General features: G+C 40.9%; 1 protein-coding gene across 7 annotated transcripts in view; it reads left to right on the top strand.

Moving 5' to 3' along the window:
• The window catches only part of pde8b (phosphodiesterase 8B), a 272,856-nt gene that overhangs the window by 124,127 nt on the left and 123,789 nt on the right, over positions 1–24,940 (top strand). The window contains exon 1 of one of the 7 annotated variants that reach the window (XM_073048240.1): positions 16,819–16,837. The exons of the other annotated variants lie outside the window; for them this stretch is intronic. The gene's annotated coding sequence lies outside the window, so the exon portion shown is untranslated. Of the gene's footprint in view, positions 1–16,818; positions 16,838–24,940 lie in introns of those variants that run through there. 7 annotated transcript variants of the gene reach the window in all.

Below are 24,940 nucleotides of genomic sequence, written 5' to 3'. Positions count from 1 at the left end.
AGCTCAATAAAACCATAGTAGTTATAATATTAGCAGAATCAATGAAAGATCACACTAACTTGGGCATTCAAAAGACGACAAATTGTGCAAATACAAAAATAAATAATAATGATAAATCAATAAATAATCAATATCAAGAACATGAGATGAAGAATCCTTGAAAGTGAGACAATAGGTTTGGGAAAATTTCAATGATGGGGCGAGTGAGGTTATCCCCTTTGGTTCAGGAGGTGATTGTTAAAGAGTGATAACAGTTCCTGGAACTAGTGTGAGTCCTGAGGCTCCTGTACCTTCTTCCTGATGGCAGCATAGAGAAGAGAGCATGTCCTGGGTGGTGGGGATCCTTAATGATTACTGCTGTTTCCTGTGACAAGATTTTGTGTAGATGTGCTCAATGGTGGGAGGGCTTTCCCTATGATGGACAGGGCCATATCCACTACTCTTTGTAGGATTTTCATTTCAAGGGCATTGGTGTTTTCTTACCAGGCTGTGATGCAGCCAGTCAATGTACTGTCCATTACACACCTATCGAAGTTTGTCAAAGGTTTTTAATGTTTTAATGAATTTTCACAAACTCCTAAGGAAGTAGAGGAGCTGCCGAGCTTTCTTCGTTATCACGCTTACGTGCTGGGCCCAGGACAGGCCCTTCGAAGTAATAACACTGTGGAATTTAAAGTTGCTGACTCTCTCCACCTCTGATCCTCTAATGAGGATTGGCTCATGGCCCTCTGGTTTCCTCCTGAAGTCAATAATCAGCTCCTTGGTCTTGCTGACATTGAGTAAGGGGTTGTTGTTATGGCACCACTCACTCTCAAATCTGCTGATTCATCACCACCTTTGATTTCGCCTATGATAGTGGTGTCACCAGTAAACTTAAATATGGCATTGGAGCTGTGTTTAGCCACACAGGGTGGTTAAGTTCGTGTAAGACCTTGGTTCAAATTCCACTGTGGAATTTAAAATTCTGCCTGCCAGTTCAGCAAGTGTCTTATGGACTTCACAATGGGCACATACCTCCTCCCTGAGATTTATCTCTCCCCTCACCTGCATCCTGACTTGCTCAATGAGTCACCCTATGTTACATTTACAAGGATGTTGCTGGGACTGGAGAAACAGAGACAGGATGATGGGGGGATTGAGTTATAGAGAGCAGTTGAGAAGTTTGTGGCTACAGTGATTGGAGTGTAGGCTGATGTGGCGTGATCTCATAGAGGTGTCTAAAATCATGAGGAACATGTAGGGTAAATGTACTCAGTAGTTTCCTAGGGTTGGGGATAATGAGGTGGCAACTTCTTCACACAGTTGTTGGTATATGTGTGTAATGGGTGGCAGAGGAAAAGATTGAGGAAGGTATACTAACAACATTTAAGGGACACTTGGACAGCCACATAGACAGGAAGGATTTAGAGGGATATAGTTCAAATGTAGGCAATTGAGACTAGTTTGAATGGGAGTCAGTATATACCTCTTGGGCTGAAGGGCCTGTTCCTGTTCCGTATGATTCTACAGTCATAAGTGTAAAGTGAGTAGAGCAGGGGGCTAAGCACACCGTTTTGTGGTCCACCAGTGCTGATGGAAATCATGGAGCAGATGTTGTTGCCAATCCAAACTAACTAGGGTCTGCAAAAGAGGAAATTGAGGATCCAATTGCAGAAGGAGGTATTGCGGCCAAGGTCTTGGAGCTTATTCATTAGTTTTGAGGGAATGATGGTATAAAATGCTGAGCTGTAGTCAATAAAGAGCATCCTGATGTATGCTTGGCTGCCCAGATGTTGCAGGGTTGAATGAAGAGCCAATGAGATGGCATCTGCTATGGACCTTTTACTTTGATAGGTAAATTGGAGCAGATCTCAGTCACTTCTTGAGCGACAAGAAGCTCAAGTGAAAAGAAGTGTAGCTAGTTTGGAGACTGTACACTTCTAGATTTCACTTGTTAATATTCTGATAAATAGTGATATGTATAAATTTGCAACACTGTGTCATCCTTCAAAGATAAACATTATTCGCGTTCTGATAAGAAGGAAGTGTATGTGGTGTGATTTCCATCTGCTGGTGTGCTAACATATCACATAGATCACATGATAACAGCCTCAGAGTTAGCTAGTCAACAGAAGTCATCTAATATTATCCATCTAAGCATTGAACTTGATTACCTTTTAGCTAATTTTTTTTTGGTATTTTTTTGGTGAGTATGAAAATTCACCTGGTTTGGTTTGGTTTGTACTTGCCAAAGCTTAATGCCCTTTTATATCTATTGATATTTCTGTCATTTCTGAAAATGAAATTTGGGGCTTAATCTTGAAGTTTCTAAGTGATTGATCCAGCAAGAAGGGAACAATTAAATTCCATCATTCAATCAGTTTTTGACTTATTTCTTTGATCCATCTTCCACCATGCCAATACCTACGTAGTAAAACAGTGCAAACTTATAACATCGGTGTGGATTCAGTTTAACTACAGTCAGCGTTTGAGGGGGAAACAGAGGGGGAAAGTGGCAACATTTCCTAAATTCAGTGCTTTACTCTAATAGAGAAGGTTAGTTGTTCAGAATGTCAGGAAGAAGAATTAAGCTTTTCAAACCTAACCAACGCCATTCCATGGAGCGGTGGTCTGTGAGCTCACTAATCACCAAGTTAGCTGGTCAAACTACAGATCACAAATCTGATTTCACTGAATGATGAGTTTCATTATTGTGTTCAGTTTGAGAAGAACCTCAAAAACTATTAGCACCTTTGGGAGCTTGCTATATTTGTTAGGTATTAATCTGTATTTATGCACATTAGTTCATTATAAATGGAAACAAACAGGTTAATTACATTGTGCATTTATGTTTTACTAACAATGGTAACATGATGGAAAAGAATTGAAGGTGTCAATAATAGAGTTATTGAACACATTGAGCAATGTGTACTCATGGTGGGCTGAGTCTGGAAATGATATTAATTATATTTAGCTCAACATGCAGATCCGGTGTCATAGTATCCAATTCAGACTCAAACTTGAGAAGTGAAGAGTCATGATTTCTGGTTGGTAAGGATAAGACTTGGAATTATTAAGAAGGGAACCATGCAATATGGCTGCTTGGACCCAATCCTGATACATCATGAACCTTGGTATTTATGTAGAATGTACAATGCTTTTTGGTTCAGAGTATTTAGAACAAACAATATGGTTGAAATTGATTGTGAGAACTAAAGGATTCTTGCTCAAAGAGTACAAAATGGGAAAATGAGAAAGATTCCTGATATGTCTGGTACTTTAGCTGAGGTAGGTGGATGATAGAATCAGGTGGTGTTGGTGGACATTTCAAAGAGTATATGTGAATGGGATAGCTTCGGAGAGTGGCATGGACTCACTGCTCTGAGTGGCCTCCTATATACAGTGGGAAAGGCAAACTGTGTAAGATTGATCAGGTCTTCCTACAAAGCATTGACTCACAAATATCCCTCTGAGTGACTGACCAATACCATGATGAGATACATTCATGGCGAAATATGGATGCAAAGAACACTCTCAAACCATTGGATTACACAGCATAGGTACATCTTTAGGGTTCTCTTTTTACTGTGTATGGCTCTGCAGTCTCTGTTACTTCATTATGGATTAGGAACCAATAATACAGGGGCACACACAGCACAAGAACAAGACAAGTAACAACGCAGTAAGACCCAGTGTCAGTATGTTTTCTACTGACATGGGAGGCAACATTGTCGAAGTCCTCGATTGACCTTTAGTTGACAACTGTTGCAGTTTCCACTCTTGAAGACTGATTTTAATTAGATCTGTTGGGTAGCAATCCCTCTTTATAATGTTGGCACAAGTCCCAGGCAAGGCTATTTTAACTTCTCGTTTTAATTAACATTTATAGAATGGATTGCACCCTCAACGTGAGAGTATGCTGCTGGATGAAGTGATGACCGAGGAGGTGGGGGGAGGGTGGTGAATGCTGTTCCCCAGTGCTGCAAGGGAATTCTAATGACGAGGAGCCAGTTATTGACTTCACCCCTGTATGGAAAAAATTTCAACATAGAAAGAGACCAAAGTCTTTTGAGGGGATACATTGTGGCCCAGGCTGAGTTCTGGATTACTGGTTCAGAAGGGTGTTTCTGAACAGGAAGCAATCAAATTCTGGTTACTGGTGTCCTTCAGGAAAGGGAATCTGCTGTCCTTTCATGGTGTGGTGTGCTGTCTTACTGTTTTTCTTCAGTCCCTTGATCGAGGTGGGCTGCAGATTCTTATCGTACTTCTCCTTTCACCAGCTGCCCAACATCAAATTCTTTAACAGTCACCAAGACCACGGAAGCATTTTCATTGAATTTGCTCCTGTTTTCTTTCATCAGGTCAGGCACTGCTTTATTACGTACAAGGGATGTGGGTGTTGTGGATGAGGCCACTGTTTATTGTGCACCCCAATTACTGTTTAAGAAGGTGGTGATATCTTACTGTATGTACTAGCAGGTACACAATGTGACACTTATCACTGCATTACCTCCTTTGCTGTGATGAAGCTACTACTACCGTCTTCTCACCATGCACACATCCTCTGCATCCTCTATCTACCTAACTTTTTCTCCACCTCACAATCTACACTGACTGCCATTGAAAAAGCTTGCTGACACTAACACTCTCTTTTTCTGAAGGGTTTTCACCCACAGAACAGCTGCACACTTTTTTTTGAACCATTCTCTGTAAACTGTTATGTGTGAAAATCCCAGTAGATCAGCCATTTCTGAGATGCTCGAACCACCCCATCTGGCACCAACTATCTTTCTACAGTCAAAGTCACTTGGATAACATTTCTTCCCCATTCTGATGTATAGTTTGAACAACTGAACCTCTTGACCATGCCTGTATGCTTTTATGCATTGAATTGTTGCCACGATTGGCTGATTAGCTATTTGTATTAATGTGCGGTTGTACCTAATAAAATGCCCACCAATTGTATATATGCTAACCCTATTTCCCAGCTCTCATCCTATAGCCTTCTATGACATAACATTTCAATGCTTAAATGTTCTGAAAGTATCTGCCTTCAACTTCTATTCAGGCAGTGTGTTTCAGATTTTGCCCCCACAGGGTGAAAAATTCTTCCTCAAATCCCCTCTAAATCTCTTGCCCTTTATCCTAATCCTGTTCTAATTAAAGCCTCTGCTAAAGGAAGAAGATTCAAAGTTCAAAGTAAATTTATGATCCAAAATGCATATATGTTGCCATAATAAAATCTTGCATTTCATTTACTTATAGGAATTTACAAGGGGAAAAGAATAGAATTTTGGAAAAATTACAAAAACAGACAAAGACCAACAAATAACAAATGTGAAAAAGAGACAAGCTATGCAAATAAAAAATAATACTGAGAACATCAGTTGTAAAGAGTCCTTGAAAGTGTGTTTCTAGATTGTGGAATGAGCTCAGCGTGGTGGTGATTGAAGTTATTCATGCTGGTTCAGGAGCCTGATGGCTGTAGTGTAATAATAAATGAAAACAATGTACGAGCCCAGGGTATTACAGGAAAGATATTAGCATAGCTAGAAGATCTGGTAGGAGGAAACGAGTGGATAAAACGGGTTCTTCCTGCTGGATTCTGGTGGCTAGTGGTCTTTTGCAGGTATTGGTATTGTGACTGCTTCTATTCACGTTATATGTCAATGATTTGGATGACAGAATGGAAGGCTTTGTGCCCAAGTTTGTAGATGATGCAAAGAATGGTGGAGGGGCAGGTAATGTTGAGAAAGCAGGGAGTCTGCTTAGAGAGATTAGGAGAATGGGCAAGGAAGTGGCAGATGGAATATAATGTAGGGAAGTATATGGTCGTGCATTTTAGTAGGAGGAATAAAGGCATAGACTATTTTCTAAATGGGGAGCAAATTCAGCAATCAGAGGTGCAAATTTCTTAAAGGTTAACTTGTGGTAGAGCTAGTGGTAAGGAAGGCAAATGCAAAGTTAGCATTCATTTTGAGAGAACTAGAATATAGATGAAAGGATGTATTAATGAGGCTTCATAAGGCTCTGGTCAGGCCACATTTGGGATATTATAAGCAGTTTTGGGCCCCTTATCTAAGAAATAATGTGCCGGCATTGGACAGTTCATAAGAATGATCCCAGAAATGAAAGGTTAATGTGTGAGGAGTGTTTGATGGCTTTAGGCCTGTAGTCATTGGAGTTTAGAAGAATGAAGGGGTATCTCATTGAAACCTATCAAATTTTGAAAGGTCTAGATAGAGTGGATGTGTAGAAGACGTTTCCTATAGTGGGGGAATCTATAAGCAGAGGGCACAGCCTCAGAATAGAAGGATGTCCCTTTTGAATAGAGATGAGGAGGAATTTCTTTAGCCACAAGAGTGGTGAATTTGTTGAATTCATTGCCACAGACAGCTGTGAAGGCCAAGGGGGAGGTTGATAGGTTCTTGATCAGTAAGGGTGTCAAAAGTTACGGGGAGAATGTGGTGGAGAGGGATAATGAATCAGCCGTGATGGAATGGCTGACCAGACTTGATGGGCCGAATGGTCTTATTCTGCTCCTATATTTTATGGTCTCACAGTTGTTCCTTAATCTGATAGTGTTGTACCTAATGTTTTTGTACCTCCTGCCCAATGGAAGTAGTGAGGAGATGCTGGGGGTCTTCGATGATGGATGCTGCTTTCATGTGGTAGCATTCCATGTTAATGTATTCAGGGCTTTGCCTGTGATGGACTTGGTTGTGTCCATCACGTTCTGTAGCCTTCTCTTCTTTCCTGCTGTTCATGTTTCCATACCAAGCTGTGATCCAGCCAGTAGGATACCCTTCATTATGCATCTGTAAATGTTTTTGGTGACATGCTGAATCAATGCAAACATCTAAAAAAAACAAGAAAACTGTTTTGCCGCCTTTGTGGTTGCACTTACAGGATGTGTTGGTGCCAGATAGATCCTCTCATAACGCCAAGCTATTGACTCTCTCTACCTCCGTATACAGTAGGTATAACAAGGGGAATACCTCACCAGATGTGTTATTGTGACAGTTAGATCATATACCTTGTTGATAATAGCAGGGCTGTGGAACTTCCTTTCCAACTCTCACTCTTCTACATGTATCAGAACTGGCCATTTCTGTTTGCTGTCTTTAGTGGTTTTAGCTTCAGGCTTTCTCTGTTCACTTATACAGTCTGGTCTGCTAAGCATGTCACACAATCCTTCTAACAGCAAATATGAACGCAGACAAATCTATTCCTGATTCAATATTGCTATATTTACTGAGATGGCCTCACCCAATCAGATAATGTTTCCTTTGTTCTACACATCCCTCCCTCACTTGCCCTTTTACTGAAATTAACTTGTTTTCTCTCTTTTCCTGTTCTGATGCAGAGCCTCAAACCTGAAGCATTACCTCCTGTTTTACCTTCCACAGATGCTGACTGACCTGCTGAGTGTTGTCAGAATTCTTCTGTTTTTATTTCATATTTCCAGCATCTGCACAGTTTTCAAATGATTTTCTTCCACCAGGATAGATATTGTTGAGGAACAGAGCACTGATTTATTTGCATGGAGATGTGTAAGGTTGAATGGAACTAATTAATTTACAGTACATTTCATTTGAGGCTATCTTAGTTTTCTTAAACTTTAAGCATTTTAATTTATTTGTTTTTAACAGAGACAGAAATATTCATTTCTCTACAGATTTGATTATGATATGTAAATGAGTAAGGCATTGCAACTGTGCATAGTTGCGGCAATGAATTGATAATTGGTATTGTCACATGCACCAAGATGCAGTGAAAAACTTGTGTCATCATGGCAACTGGGCTGATTACTTACCACATAGAGGCAGTGCAAAAGGAGAAATACAACAATACAGAATATAGTGCTACAATTACAATGAAAGTGTAATGCAGGTAGACAAAGTGCAAGGATCATGAGGTAGATTGAGAGATCAATAGTCCATCTTTATCATATAAGAGGTTAGTTCATGAGCCCTCTAATAAGAGGATAGAAGCTGTCCAAGAGCCTTGTGTAACATGATCTTGAGCGTTTGTCTTTCTTTTTGATGGAATGGAGAGAAGAGAGAATGACCAGGCTTGAAGAGCTCCTTGATGTGTTAGCTGCTGTCCTGATGCAGCGGAATGTATGGAGAGAATCAATTGTCTGGGGGGGGGGGGGTGAAAGTTTGGTTTTCGCAATGGGCTGGGCTGCAGTTTCTTGGGCAGAGCAGTTGCCATAGCAAGCTGTGATGCAACAGGACAGAATGTGTTCTGCAAAAATTGGTGAGGGAGGGTCACCTGAATTTCCTTAGCGTCTGAGGAAGTAGCATTGCTGATGTGTTTCATTGACCATGGCATCCACTTGTCTGACCAGGACAGGTTGTTGGTGAGAGTTACATCTGGGAACCTGAAACTCTCAGCCATCTTCACCTTAGCCCCATTGATACAGACAGGGATGTGTGTTCAGCCTGACTTCCTAAAGTCAATGTCAAGCTCTCTTGTTTTGGTGGTGTTGAGGGAGAGGCACCATACCACTAGGTTTCTTGTCATTCCTGCACTCTGACTCGTTGTTTCACTGGAATATGGAACAGTACAGCATGGTACAGATCCAATGTCCCACGGTGCTGACCTTTTAACCTACTCCAAGATCGATCTAACCCTTTCCTCCCCCATACCCTCCCATTTTTCTTTCATCCATGTGCCTACCTAAGATTTTCCTAAGTATCCCTGATACTTCTGCCTCTCCCACCACCTCCCAGCAATGCATCCCAAGCACTTATCACTCTTTGTGTTTAAAACAGCCTCGGCCATTCCCCCCATACTTTCCTCCCATCACCTTAAAATTATGCCCTCTTGTGTTAGTCATTTCCTCCCTGGGAAAAAGTCTGTTTTCAACTCTAAGCAATTCCCCTTATTATCTTGTATCTGCAGGAGATGCCAGTGACAGTGTTGGATGTTTCCTATTGCCAAGAACATCGAAGGCATTTTCTTTCACTTTCTTTGAACATTGCTTATTACACAATACTTATGATACATATGGAGACCAGATGGTCCATCAAATATAGGAGGGATCTTCAAAACTTGGTTGAATGGTGCCTCAACAACAACCTCTCACTCAACTTTAATAAAAGCAAAGAGCTGGTTATTGACTACAAGAGTGAAGAAGGTGCACGTCGATGAGCCAGTCCCCATTAGGGGATCAGAGACAGAAAGTGTTAGTAACTTTAAATTTCTAGCTGTTTTCATATCAGAGAATCCGTCCAGGGACGAGCACTCAGGTACCATCACAAAGAAGGCATGACAGCGAGTCCGTGTTCTTAGAAGTTTGTGCAGGTTGGTTCTCACGTCATCTAAAACTTTGAGGAACTTCAATAGGTACACAGTGGAGAGTATCCTGACTGGTTGCATCACAGTGTGGTATGGAAATACCAATGCTCAAGAACAGAAAAGTTTACAGATATAGCCCAGTCCATCACAGCAAGGTTTTCCTCACTATTGAGAGCATCTACAAGGAGCAATGCAACAAACACAAAAGCAGCATCCATTATGAAGGACTCTCACCATCTAGGCCATGCTGTCTTCTCACTGCTGCCATTGGAAAGGATGTGCAGGAGCCTTTGGTCCCATGCCACTAGATTCAGTAACAATTATTACCCTTCAACCATCAGGCTCCTGAAACAGCATAAATAACTTCACTCATCTGAACTGATTCCACAACCTATGGAGTCACTTTCAAGGACTCTACAATTCATGATCTCAGTATTATTTATTTACTGTTTTTTTTATTTGCACAGAACATCTTCTATTGCACATTGGTTGTTCATCAATCTTTGTGTGTAGCTTTTCATTGATTCTTTGTTTAACTGTGAATGCCTGCAAGAAAGTGAATCTCAGTAGTTTACGGTGATACATACGAGGGGTGATTGATAAGTTTGTGGTCTAAAGTAGGAGTCAATTTTAGAAAACATAGTACATTTATTTTTCAACATAGACCCCTCCTACATTTACACACTTAGTCCAGCAGTTGTGGAGCATATGGATCTTGGACCTCCAGAAAGTGTCCACAGCAAGGGTGATTGATAAGTTTGTGGCCTAAGTTAGAAGGAGATGAGTAATACAGCTCTCATTACATGCACATGCAGTTCAACTCTTTGAGTGATTATGCAGAAAGCTTGAAGTTAATAACTCATCAGTTAATAACTCATCGGATGATTGATAAGTTTGTGGCCTAAGGTAGAAAGAGATGAGTTATTAACTTCAAACTTACTGCATAATCACTCAGAGTTGAACTGCATGTGCATGTAATCAGAGCTGTATAGCTCATCTCCTTCTGCCTTAGGCAACGAACTTATCAATCACCCCTGCTGTGGACACTTTATGGAGGTCCAAGATCCATATACTCCACGACCGCTGGACTAAGTGTGTAAATGTAGAAGGGGACTATGTTGAAAAATAAATGTGCTAGGTTTTCTAAAATTGACTCCTTCTACCTTAGGCCACAAACTTATCAATCACCCCTCATACATACTTTGATAACTTTTATTTTATTATTTGGCGATACAGTGTGAGTTGGCCCTTCTGGCCCTTTGAGCCATGCTGCCCCAGCAACCCCACAACCCCAATTAACCCTAACCTAATCACTGGACAGTTTTACAATGAACAATTAACTTACCCTGTATGTCTTTGGACTATGGGAGGAAACTGAAGGACCCAAGCATTCCACAGGGAGATTATTCCTTACCGAACAGCACTGGAACTGAACTTTGAACTCTGGAACACCCTGAGCTGTAAGAGTGTCGCACTAACCACTATGCTACTGTGGCGTCAATTTACTTTGAATTTTGAGAAATTTAAATCAGGTTTATACTAGCTCTAAGAGAGCAGTCCCATTCATACTCCTGTATTTTATTCTTTTCTCGCCTCTCCATCAGAAATCTCCTTGAGAAATTCTTAGCCAATAAACACTACAGTGTAATTTGCAGAAGCCAGTTAACCATCTACCCTTTACAATGACAACCAGTTCTGTGACCTGGAATTGCAGATCCATAGAAAGATCTGTAAAGACCCATGGAAAGAAAATATTTTTGAAAGCATAAAGGAAAGCTTGCTCCTGAGCCTATGAATCAAGTGAAACAGTATTCCAATAAACAATTTGTGTCTGCCACATTATTCCTCCAGCAGCATATCTCCATTGCCAGTGAACAGGGTGTACCAATTCATCTTTTCTTCAAACTAGTGGCCAAGGTATCTTTCAAAGACATATTTAAGGTAACAAGCTATCAAAATAGGTATTGCTGAGCAGGAATAATAACACTGAACCAAATAGATTTAAAAATAGAATGTAGTTTAAGAAAGCAACACTCATAATATACTGAAACCATGCTTTGATAATGTGTTTCTTGAAGCCTATAGTCAGTAATAATTGCAGCTCAGCCCACCCCAGACTATCACACCAATCCTCAAAAAGGGAAGTGCAGGATGTAGGAGCATTATCAAAAGTGCAAAATGTGACCCAAGTCTACCATATCAGTTTCTGCTGTGACAGTAGTGGGTTTCTTGCCACCTGTATGTCCTTGTCTGGCAAGGTAGGATTTTACACTAAGTGGAATACAGATCCCCCAATTTAAAATGCTGAAGTTGCATCAATTTGCCTGGGATTCAGAAAAAAAATCTGCAGAGATAAAGAGATGGCAACTTGATTTCTTCCCTGGCCTATAAACACCTGCCGTAATCTCTGACCCATTTGCACTCACTCCAGCATTGGGCATAGCACCAAAGGATTCTGGCAGCTTGGCTCTTCCTTCCCAGAATCTGCTGAGGAACCCAGCAGAAGATGATGGAATGAGAACGTTAAAATGTGTTCTGATTGACAGGATGAATTATGTCCAGCTGAGAAGCCCGGCTGATTTCAGTCTGCCTTCACCTTCCCTGTAAGTATAGTGGAAAATGAAGTCATGAAGATAACTGGGCAGATTGATTCAAAATCATCTGCTTTGTTCAGCGCTGAAGATTAATTTTACCCACAGAGAACCGATCCTTTCATCTTTTGCAATCCTGTCCTCTTCCTACTGGAGATGAAATGGATTAAAATTAACAACTGCATAACATACAATTAAATTATATAAAAATCACTTCTGCCTTTATCAGTACTTTCTGAAATTGATTGAGCATTTTCAGGAGAGTTTGCACTAGTTATAGCCTACTGCAAAAAATCATTTCCTTTAAAAGCAATTGAATTGGTTGAAATTCACAAATTTGATGCCCTTGTTCCCAGTACTCTCTATAAACCTGCCACGGTCCTTGTCTTTCTCTCCCTCAAATCCAAAGCACCTAGTCATCAACGTATCACATCTGCTCTAGCCATAAATCAATAGATCCCCAAAGGACAACATCAGCTATTATTAGACCCCTGTCTACCTCATCCAGTGAATTCAGGAACATAAAAATAACTCGGTGCTCATTTCACAAATTAACCATCTTCATTATGTATTTTCTCCCACTTCCTTCTTGTTACTCGTTCTCCCAAAATGGCCATCTAAAATATGCAGTTGTATCTGTTGTGGGGAGCGGGGTGGGATGCATGTTGGTATTGAAGTCAGTGTTTATTAAACATGTTAATTGAGCATGCCCAATACAGCACATTACAGAAACCAGCCTGCCCTCCATGGACTCTGTCTATACTTGTGGCTGCCTCAACAAAGACCCCACCCCACCCTGGACATTCTCTCTTCTACCCAGTCCCATTGGGCAAAAGATACAGCAGCCTGAAAGTATGTACCATCAGGCTCAAGGACAGTAGGGTCTACTGTTTAGAAGACTGATTTCCTTGTACAATAAGATAGACTCAATCTCACAATCTGTTATCATTATGTTTTTGGATCTTCTTTTCTATCTGCGCTGCACTTTCACTGTAGCTGTCACACTTTATATTCTGTTATTGTTTTACCTTAATGATTTGGCATGTATGAACAATATACAAGATGTCTTTCACTGCACCTTCCAATTCCAATTGTATGTTGCTTATTCTCAAAAGAAAACCACTGGCAACGCTCTTGATACTGAAAACTAATGCCCCATTTTCCATTACTATGCAAATTTTTTGAATGTTTTAATGTATTAATAAAATAAGTAAAGGCTTCACTTTATTCAAGCCTGACCTTATCAGTAGTGTAGCTAATGCTGCCATCACTGTCAAAATCAGAAACGAGTTTGTTATCACTGATGTGTGTCATGAAATTTGCTTTATTCAGCAGTACAGTCTGAGACATCAAAATTAATGTAATTTGCAAAAAATAGTGTAAAAGATAAATAACAAGGCATGTTAGTGTTCAGAAATCTGATGGTGGAGGGGAAGAAGTTGTTCATAAAATGTGTGTGTGGGTCTTCAGGCTCCTGTACCTCCTCCCCAATGGTAGTAATGGAAAGAGGACTCATCCTGAATGGTGAGGGTGCTTAATGATGGATGCTGTCTTCTTGAGACACCACCTTTTGAAAATATCTTCTGATGGACAGGGTTGTGCCTTTGATGGACCTAGCTGAGTCTACAACCTTCAGCAGCCTCTTTCAATCATTGGAGCCTCCAGACCCAGTGAGAATAGTATCCACTGAGCATCTGTAGAAATGGGCTGGAGTCTTTGGTGACACACCAGACCTCCTCAGGTATGGCTGCTGGTGTGCCTTCTTCATGATTCCATCAATGTGTTGGACCCAGCGTAGATGGTCTGAGATGCTGATGCCCAGGAACTTAAAGTTGCTCATCCTTTCCCCCCAGTGACCGCTCACTGAGAACTGGTGTATATTCTTCCGACTCCCCCTTCCTGAAGTCCACAATCAAAATGGTGTTAATTAAAGTCACAGTGTGTTTTTCCTCCACTCTTAGTATTCTTTTTCTGTGTTTAAATACACCATCTTTAAATGCCCCACTCTTTTAGTTCTGTCAACAGTGATTGCTAATTACCAGTTGTCTGATCTGTGTTAGTGCAGTGTTATTTTCTGTTTCTCATGACAGGTGCTTCTGACATTTGTTTCAGATTTCCTTATGACTGTTCACGGTGACTAAATCCCTCTGTAGTTTTTGTAAGGTCACACGAGGACCGCGGTGTTTAGCGTTTGCGAATGAGAAATTGTTGGGAGTTCTTCCTGGGTTTTAACCAAGTAAAAGACACAAACCTTTTGGTTCTGGCCTACATTCTGACTGAGATAGCCAATTATACATTCAGAAATTGGTGCTACTAGAGTATTGCAGAAACTTAAGTTTTATTTGCAGCTGTGTTTAAAACAAATTTTAGACTGATTCAGTTCATCCAGAAGTTTGTAATTTGGCATTAAGTTTTCAGTTATGTGAAAGGATTTATTGTTGGTTTGAGGGGTAAAGCCATTGCAGATAGAGGCAATTTTTTTTAGGATTTAAACCAAACTGTATGTGAAATAGTTTGCTTTAACTTTCAATCGATGTAAGAAATGGAATGTACCTCCTCAGCTGCAGTGGCTTGCATTGCCTGGGTCAGCAAAAGCAATGGATATAGTGGTAACACATTAACTTGGATCACTAAACTCATAGTTTGAACGTTGTCGACCATTAATTAGGAGTTGCTATTGTGGGGTACTTTTCCACATTCAAAATACCACTTTTTTTTGTTGTACAGTATGTGGTATGTCTAATTGTTCAGCAACATACTCCCCAAGAATCTTTAATATTCTAGGATGTTCAGTAATGCTTTGTAAAAGCTCTGCCATAATATCACCATATTTTAGAACATTTTGAGGGACTTTGGACTATTTCGTCTCTAAATTAGACTCCTCTATTGTATCCTTACTGACAAAGCTACCCATACTGACTATTGAGGTAAACCTGTCCCTGCGATCTGCGATAGGCCCTTGTGTTCTGTGCTGCAAGTGCACTGGTTCCACACCAATGCACTCCTGCCTGAACAGTGGCACTGTGCCATCAGAGTTGTAGCCCCATTGACTTCAGTAGTTTCAGTTTTAGAAATGTCTCCTCTTTCCATTTGTTGAGTTGGTTTGATGATGCCTAGTGGAAGGGATGACTTCTATGACTTCTAGTGACTTCTAGTGGCTCCTACTTAGGAGTATAACTGGATGACAAGTCTGTGTGCAGAGATTTGCCTATGATTTCATTTTCAGTCAGATGAATCTTGATATGTGACTTAATGGCATTAGAAATAAAACAACTGTCTGAAAAAAAAACAGTCAGAATTACTAAATGGCAAACAGGATTACAAGGCACAAGAGATTCTGCAGAGGCTGAAAATGCAGAGCTAGAGGAACTCAGCAAGTCAGGCAACATCTATAGAGAGAAATAAACAGTCAGTGTTTCAGGCCAAGACCCTTCGTCAGTAATAGGAAGGACAGGGGAAGAAGCCAGAATATGAAGGTGGGGGAAGGGGGAGTACAAGCTGGCAGATGATAGGTGATACCTGGTGCGGGGGGAACGTAGGCAGGAGGGATGAGGAGGGGATGAAGTAAGAAGATGGGACCTAATAGGTGGAAAAGATAAAGAGCTGAAGAATGAGGAATCTGAGAAGGGAAGTGAGTAGGCCATATGAGAAAGGGAAGGGATAGGGGCACCAGAGGTAGGTGAGGAAAGGAAGTGACCAAAAGGGAATTCAAAATAGGGAATGGAAAAAGAGAGAAGGGAAGGGGGGGGGGGGGGGGTAGAAATTACCAGAAGTTAGAGAAATCGATTTTCATGCCATCAGGTTGGAGGCTACCCAGAAGGACTATGAGGTGTTGCTCCTCTAACCTGAGGGTGGCCTCAACATGACAGTAGAGACAGACATGGATGGGCGTGTCAGAGTGGGAAGTGGAATTAAAATGGCAGGGAAAATCCTCCTTGTGTGGTGACAGAGTGAAGGTACTTGATGAAGCATTTCCCAGTTCTACACTGTGTTTCACCAACATAGTGGAGGCTGCACCTGGAGGACCAGATACAGTAGGCAACCCTGACAGGCTCACAGGTGAAGTGTTGCCTCACCTTGAAGGACTGTTTGGGGCCCAGAATGGTGGTGAAGAAGTGTAGAAGCAGACGTGGCACTTGTCTCACTTGCAGCAGTAAGTGCTAGGGTCAGACAGTGGGAGGGATGAGTGGACGAGGGGGTTATGTACTACACTCAAGTAGGGACACCATGGCTTGCAGTAGTGTATCTTTTCCACAACACCACAAATACTGTGACTGGATAAGATAAATCAGGAATTTATTTCAGAATTCCAGCTTTATCATATTTACCAGCTTTATCATATTTACCACATCATTCAGCAGAAGTATTATCTAGTTATTTGCCCATTGCATTTTTTGTCAATTTTCCTGACAAAATTTTCTTCAGTAACCATAGTTACTGAGTGGAGCAGCTAAATTTATTTGAACTTGCCTTCTGTTTCACAAATCTAAATCTTTTATCAAGATATAAAAAAAAATACAATGAACCTTGGACTAATATAATCTCTAAGGTTTAAAAGTTTAACCTTTAAGGCTTTGAAGTCAATTGAGTCATTCGCTGTTGACCTTTGGACCTCCTGCTTTGACGTCATTTGGATTTGTAAACAAAAGCAGATATCCTGCAGAGGGCCTTTTCAAGCAGGGATTATTTAATACAAGAATATAGATTTTTTTTTGCGTTTTCCACAGGTACAGAACTGTAACACCAAACCACCACAAATACATAAAGCTCTGTAATCTTTGGCAGTGTGCAATGTAATGTAATTTATTAATGTCATGCTGCATTCACCACCTGTCTTTCCTATTAATAGCTCACTGCTATATGAGGATGAGCAATCAACTGGGCACTGACAAGGGATGAAGAACCTACTCAAAAGAAATCACATCCGCTTGTAGAGTTGCAGATATTATAACAAATATTGAGTAAGGATGTTCCCACTGCCACCAGGCTGTTAGATTTCCTACTTACAGCTTTGAACTTTAAATGTGCAGAGTCAAGTTGAATATCTACAGTATGGTGCAAAAGCCTTGAGCACATGTAAAAAAAATTTGTAAAGCCAGGGTACTTTCAAAAATAATGAAGTGAAAAGTTTCTAAATATCCAAAAAATACTATAAAGAGCTATAAACAGTAAAAAGTAAATCAAATCAATATTTGGTGTGACCACCCTTTGCTTTTAGAACTGCATCTATTGACTTGGGTACACTGCCATACGTTTTGTAAGAAAATTGGCTGGTAGGCTGTTCCAAGCATCTTGGAGGACTTGCCACAGTTTGTCTGCAGACCTTGGATGTCTCACTTTCTTCTGTCTCTCCAGGTAATCCCAGACAGACTCGAAGATGTTGAGATCAGGGCTCTGTAGAGACCATACCATTTGAAACCATATGAAAAATCTAGAGTGCCTAGACTTTTGCTCAGTACTGTAAGTGGCAGAGAGAATACAAGAGATAATTGTTTTGATACCTTATTTGTATAGAGATGAATGCAGACAGAAGTTGATGTAAAAAAAAAAATGATAGGATCCCGGGCACAAAAAAATATTCCTGTTGCTGTTACATCTAGCCCCACACCTCTTTCTGAGATTGGAAGGTTCTGGACCTGTACTTGCTGGGGTTTAAAATAATGTGGGGGGGACCTCATTGAAACCTACCAAATTTTGGAAGGCCTAGGTAGAGTGGTTATGGAGAGCATGTTTCAGAAGTAAGTGTGTCTAGGACCAGAGGACACAGCCTCAGAATGGAAGGACATTGCTTTAGAATTTTTTAGCCAGAGGCTGGTAATTCTGAGGAATTTATTGACTACAGACAGCTACAGAAGCCAAATCATTGGGCCTATATGAAGCAGAGGTTGATAGGATCTTGGCTTTTAAGGATGTCAAAGATTATTGGAGAAGGCAGGAGAATAGAGACGAGAGGGAAACTAAATCAACCCTTATCAAATGGCCTAATTCTGGATCTATGGTCTTTCCCTTTCCTTTCCTCAGCCCAACTCCACACCCATTGCAATATTAACCCCTTGATTTATTAAAGCTAATGTGCGACAATATGTGTGCAGAAAGGCCTGAAGAGTATTGACATTCGAGTTATAATGCAAACTCTGTTTATAAATTTCTTTGTGCCTGAATAAATGTTTGTGAACTGCATTGGCAAATCTCAGTATTTATATTGCCAGCAATCTGATGATTTTTACTTGCTCCACCTTTATCAGTTAATTTAAAGGCACAGATTTTGGATCAACATTGCAGCAGGTTTTGTGAGTTATGGTGAGTTTGAATGAAGATCCCATCTTTATATAGTTTTTTGTATAGTCCTAGGTAGTTACTGAATATATTTAGTAAACCAGCCTGAGTCAGTGGGAAGAAAATGCTCTATATTTTCTACAAGAGTGTAAAGGTCACTACAATATGACCCTGTATCTATCTCTATCTTTAGAGAAGTTAAGATTGTGTTTACCACATATGAGAACAACAGGAAAACTCCAAAACAAAAGGTGTTCTGAAAAAATAAATCCAAAGTTATTACTGCAACTAGTTTCACACTGGATGCACACAATATAACAGAAAATCTAGTAATTGCAACTGTCTGGCTGCCCTGCATGCTATTGTTTGAGTTTATTTCTTTTTTGCTTTGTAATTCATTCTTCTCCAAGATCAATGTTCCGTTCCTTAACTCTACACTACTGAAACTTTGATGTATTATGGGTGGGGTAGGGGTGTGGAGATAGAGGAAGGGTCGGGGAGTGGGGTATGGTGACAAGAAGAGGAGGTTGTATCTAGTGTCTTGTGTGTATGTTCCAGCTACTTAACACTGTGACTGATGTCAGTTTCAGGGTTAGAGGATGTCCTATTATTCGTATCGCAGATGTAGGTGCTTTCACCACTAGGATAACACGTTCACAAAGGAGCCATTAACTCTGATGTACTGAATTGTGCATTGAACCATCCCTGGAAATAATGTATTCCCTAGACTGACATGCAAGGGAGCTGCTTCGAAAAATTATTGTCTGAAATCTATGTGAACTTAAGCATAAAACTCAGCTTGAGTCCCTAGATGAGGACCACCGAGGCTAAAGGCAAGGACTACTTGAGGTACTATATCCTTAATGCACAATCCGAAGCCAGGGACGTGGGTGATCCCACAATGGGTTATGCACCCCACTCACACTCTCCATGTAACATGGGGAAAAAAGCACGTTCAAGACTAAATCTCAGACTTGTGTCCAGATTCTTTTGTGCAGCACGGTCAGAGTTACAGTGAGAGTGCTTCTGGATTATTGCAGTCCCTACAAGTTTGAATAACAAGTGGACTGCATCACCAAGTTCGTATATCTTAGTTAATCTTGTTCAATTTGGTATTGCTCTGGGGAAAGAACCCAGGGCTTTTATTCCAAAAACACTGCAAGGATACTTTTTGCTGGAAATCTTATGCTTGTTTCCTTTAACATTTTTGATTAAAGCATTAATATTTGTAAGTGTGATTTAAATGCAGTCGTTGAATTAGTTAGCCTTATTACCTAGCTGAATTGGCTATAATATATGAAAATACCCAGAATCTACAACACCCATGTACCATGACATATCATGATGTTCCTTCCTCCCCCAGTTATCAGTCTAATTTGCTCTCAAAATCATTACACTCAGAAGCATTTAGCTTTCCACTAAGAGGGTGTTTTTTTAATTTTCTGACACCTTCTGGAAATGTGTGGCATAATTCTTACAGCTCTGCTATATAGAACTAAATTAGGAGAAGACACCACTTGTTTGGAAAAAATTGCCTTTCTTTCACATCGTGTATCTTAATTTGATCTTTGGAGAAAATAATAAAAGCCCACAGAAAATCCCCTAAAGATCTTTTTTTATATATAAAAAAGTAATTTCCATTATATAACAACTTGAATATTTTGGCCAAATAGATTTGTCCTGTGCAGTATATTTTACAAAATATATATGCTGCATAACATAAAATGTGAAAATAACTATATTACATTCCCTCTCTCACCTTATCTCTTTATCTGCACATCACCTCCCTCTGATGCTCTCCCCCTCCCTTTCTTTCATGGTCTTCTGTCCTCTCCTATCAGATTCTCCCTCCTCCAGCCCTTTATCTCTTCCACCAATCAACTTCCCAGCTCTTTACTCCATCCCCTCTCTCTCCCCTAGTTTCATCTATCACCTACTACCTTATACTTCTTCCTCGTCCCCCCCCCCAACCCCTCACTCTGACTTTTCCTGTCCTGATGAAGGGTCTCTGCCCGAAACACCGACTGTTTACTCTTTTCCATAGGTGCTGCCTGTCCTGCTGAGTTCCTTCAGCATTTTGTGTGTGTTGCTTTTTATTCTGCAGTTTTTATTCTTGCATTAAAAATAAGTGGTTTGCCATGGAAACTAGTAGAGAACATTTGATTCAGGCACATTGTTGATTAGATTGGATGTGCAGTAACAAAATAAGTAAAATGAGTAAAAGCAGACATATTATAATTATATTGAAGTTGTGGTAGAGGAGTTGGGTGAGCAATAGTCCTAGGTCTTCACCCTGGGATTGATAGTTGCCTAAAGATAGTTTAAAAAATGTGGTTTTCAAGAATGGAAAAGGAGGGGATAGTGCACTGAAGAGTGGTGTTAATTGGTTGATAATCGGGCTGCTATTTTTTCTGTAAAGTCATAAAATTAACTTATTGTCATATGCACAACACGTGTGCACAGGTGCAATGAAAAAACTATCAACAGTGTTACAGGCACTTGTTAGCACTCACAAGAACAGCACAAATTGAACATAAATTATATACAGTTGGCCCTCCTTATCCACGGGGAATTGGTTCCGGGACCCCCCACGGATACCAAAATTCACGGATGCTCAAGTCCCTTATTTAGCATATATCAGTGCGGAGTGCAGTGGTGTTTAGGACCCAGCAGAACCCCGGACTTTATTTAACATGTCTCCATGCAGTGAACATTAGGACCTGGCGGTACAGCTCTGAATCAGCAATGTTTCTGTTCATGAAAATAATTATGATCGCGATTGAAAATAAGGTGGAAGTAATAAAGCGATTGGAAAGAGGTGAAACGACAACTGTCATTGGAAAAACGTTAGGCTACTGTCGGTCAACGATCGGAACAATTTTAATGGAGTATGTGAAAGGCCCTGCCCCGATGAAAGCTACAATTATTACTAAGCAACGCAGTGGTTAAATTATTGAAATACGTATGTTTCTTAAGTGCTTTATATGCATAGAAAGGTAAAATATGTACTATATACTAAGAAAAACGGTTGACTGACTGAGGCTACATAATACCGGATGTACCTGTCCTGACTTCAAATCCGACTTAAAGAAGGACTCAGGAACAGAACTTGTTCATAACCCGGGGACTGCCTGTACTTATAAATCATCTCTAGATTACTTATAATACCTAATATAACGTAAATGCTATGTAAATAGTTGTTATACTGTATTGTTTAGGGAATAATGACAAGAAAAAATAGTCTGTACGTACTCAAACAATGAGTGCTGCAGAGAGAACTTCCGGGTTTTCCTGATCCTCAGTTGGTTGAATCCGTGCATACGGTATCCACAGATAAGGAGGGCCGACTGTACTTTATTTTTGCAAGAAAACAATCAGAACAAAAAAATGACCATTTTAGTGCAAAGTGGTCATGGTTGTGCTAAACTGTAATGATTAGGGTTTAGCTAGTTAGTTTAAGAAGAGAATGGTTGATGGGAAGTAGCTGTTCTTGAACCTAGTCGTGTGGGACTTCATACTTTTGCCCAACGATAGCTGTGAAAAGATGGCATGGCCTGGATATTGGGAATCTTTGATAGATGCCATCTTCTTAAGGCACTGCCTCCTGTAGATACTACCAATGGTGGGGAGGGATGTGCCTGTGATGTATTGGGCAGAGTTCCCAACTCTCTGCAGCTGTTTACGTTCCTGCATATTCATATTCCATAACAGCATGATGCAACCAGTCAGCATATGCCTGACAGAACATCTGTAGAAGTTTATTAGAGTTTTATACACAGTTTGAAAGGGAGAATATCACTACAACTGTGAAAATCCACACAGCATCCAGTAACCCTGGGATCTCAATCTTGAAGACCAATGTTAGAATATGCTTTAAGAGAGCGAAACTTCACAAAGCATCTGACCCTGATGGTGTACCTATTCGGCTACTAAAAACCTATAGCAATCAATTGCCTGGAGTGTTCAAGGATATCTTCAGCCTCTCTTGTGGTCTGAGGTTCCCAACTGCTTCAAAATGGCAGCAATCATACCAGTTCCCAAGAAGAGCAGAGAGAGCTTGCTTTAATGGCTATTGTCTAGAAGGACTCACATCTACCATAATGAAGGTTTTTGAATGGTTGGTTATAGCTGATAACTCCTGCCTGAACAAGGGCTTGGACCTACTGCAGTTTGCTTACCACCTCAACAGGGCTACAGCAGCCACAATTTAATTGGCTCTCCGCTCTGCTTTGGGACACCTAGGCATCAGCAAATGGCCTGTCATTAGGCTGGAGTTAAATAGATGGGTTGCCTGGCAGTGCAGCTGAATGGGCCGGAAGGGCCTGTGTTGTGCGCTGTCTCTAAATAAATAAATGTGCCAGGCTGCTGTTTATTGATTACAACTTCACATTCAATGCCATCATCCCCTCCATATTAGTCATCAGCTTCTATACCTGGGCTTGTGTATCTCCCCCTGAAACTGTATCCTCAAATTCCTCATTGGGAGACTACAGTCAGTATAGATCAGTAAAAGCATTTCCTCCTTGCTGATAATCAGCACACGGTGCAACTCACTGCTTTACTCTCTCTACACTTATGACTGTCTGGCAAGCCAACCTCAAACATTTATAAATGATTAAAATAGGCTGCCATGGTAACACAGCGGTTAGTGCGATGCCATTACTGCTCTGGGTGTCGGAGTTCAGCGTTCAATTCCGGTCTGTACACTTTCCCTGTGAATACATGGGTTTCCTCCAGGTCCTTTGGTTTCACCCCAAGTTCCAAAGAAGTGCTGGTTAATTGGTTTGGGTAAGTGGCCTGTGATTAAGCTGGAGTTAAATAGATGGGTTGCCTGGCTCACTGGGCTGGAAGGACCTGTTTTGTGCTCTATCTTTAAATAAATAACTTTGCAGATGACACTGTCGTTGGTAGAATCTCTGATGGTGAGGAGATGGTGCACATAGGAGTGAGATAGATCAAGTGGTTGAGTGGTGTCACAACAGCAACAAAGTTACACTCAGAGTCAGAAAGACCAAGGATTGATGGTGGACTTCAGGAAGGGAAGACCTGGGGATCACACACCTAGCTTCATTGAGGAGTCACTGGTGGAAATGGTGAGCAGCTTCAAGTTTCTGGTGTCGCTGCCTCAAAGGATTTGCCTAGGGCCCAACATATTGATGCAATCACAAAGAAGACACACCAGTGATCCAACTTCATTAGTTGTTTGAAGAGATTTGATATGTCACCAAAGCCTCAGATATATTGTATGGAGGTTCCAATGCACTGGATCAAAAGAGGCTGAAGAGGGTTGTAAACTCATCCAACTCTAATATAGAACATAGAACAGAGACATCTACAGCACATTACAGGCCCTTCAGCCCACAGTGTTGTGCCGACCATGTAACCTACTTTAGAAGCTGCTTAGAATTTCTCCACCAGGTAGCCTATTTTTCTTAAGCTCCATGTACCTATCTAAGAGTCTCTTAAAAGACCCTATTGTATCCACCTCCACCACCATCACTGGCAGTACATTCCAGGCACCCATCAATCTCTGTGTGAAAAATTTACCCCTGACGTCCTCTTTGTACCTACATCCAAGCATCTTAAAACTATGCCCCCTCGTGTTAGTCATTTCAACCCAGGGAAAAGCCTCTGGCTATCCACGTGATCAATTCCTCTCTTATACACTTCTATCAGGTCACCTCTCATCCTCTGTCCCCCCAAGGAGAAAATGTCAAGTTCACTCAACCTGTTTTCATAAGGCATTCTCTGAAATCCAGGCACTATTCTTGTACTTCTCCTCTGCACTCTCTCTATAGTATCCACATCCTCCCTTAAGTGAGGTGACCAGAACTGAACACAGTACCCCAAGTAGAGTCGAACTAAGTCTTGTTTAGCTGTAACATTACCTCACAGCTCCTGAACTCAATCCCATGGTTGATGAAGGCCATCACACCATACGCCGCCTTAACAACCCTGTCAACCTGCGCAGCAGCTTTGAGTGTCCAATGGACACAGACCCCAAGATCCCTCAGATCCTCCACAGTGCCAAGAGTCTTACCATTAATATTATATCCTGTCTTCAAATTTGACCCTTCAAAACGAACCACTATCATGGAAAAATGCCTCGATGTTGACACACTGAGGAAAAAGATGCATTGGTGTACTTCCTCAGCCGCAGCTTCCACATGACTGGACCAGGATAAATTGTGATATTTGAACCTCTATGTTACACTGCACAATTTTCCATTAAACATCTCAGACTGAAGGGTTGATCCAGAGGCATAAATTGAAATTGATGAAGGGCTGGAGTGCCATAAGCCCTGGATCTAACCCTGGCACAGATTGCTGCCTGTAGCTGGCAGGAGTGCAGAAATGGGAGAGCATCTTTTAGTGGGGGGGTAACCGTGAGTTGGATTAAGAGGGAAACCTCAGGCAAAAGACATGAAGGATCTTCTAATATCCTTATAATTTCAAAGTGTAAAGTTATTATCAAAGTATGTATCGAGTCCTTTCAGGTGAGTCTGTAGGTGTTGGGTGTAGTGGTGAACGAGTTAATCATCCTGAGTCAACCACTGTGGGAACACGCTCTTTCTGAAACCAAGAACTAAATGACCAGCTGTGCACTTCAAGGCTTTTGGGCCTCACTGACATTACTAAATCTCCATTTCTGTACTTCAGAGGACTCATCTGCTCTCTGGAGTGAGGACCTAGAAACTGGTCAAGGCCACATAAAAATGGCACATGACATGAGCAAAACTCGAAGAGCCTTTGAAGAAATTTGAAAGGAAAGAATAAATAGGACGAAG

The sequence above is a fragment of the Hemitrygon akajei genome, chromosome 6 (genome assembly GCF_048418815.1).
Source record: "Hemitrygon akajei chromosome 6, sHemAka1.3, whole genome shotgun sequence".
Lineage (NCBI taxonomy): Eukaryota > Metazoa > Chordata > Chondrichthyes > Myliobatiformes > Dasyatidae > Hemitrygon > Hemitrygon akajei.
This window is presented reverse-complemented; position numbering and strand designations above follow the sequence as displayed.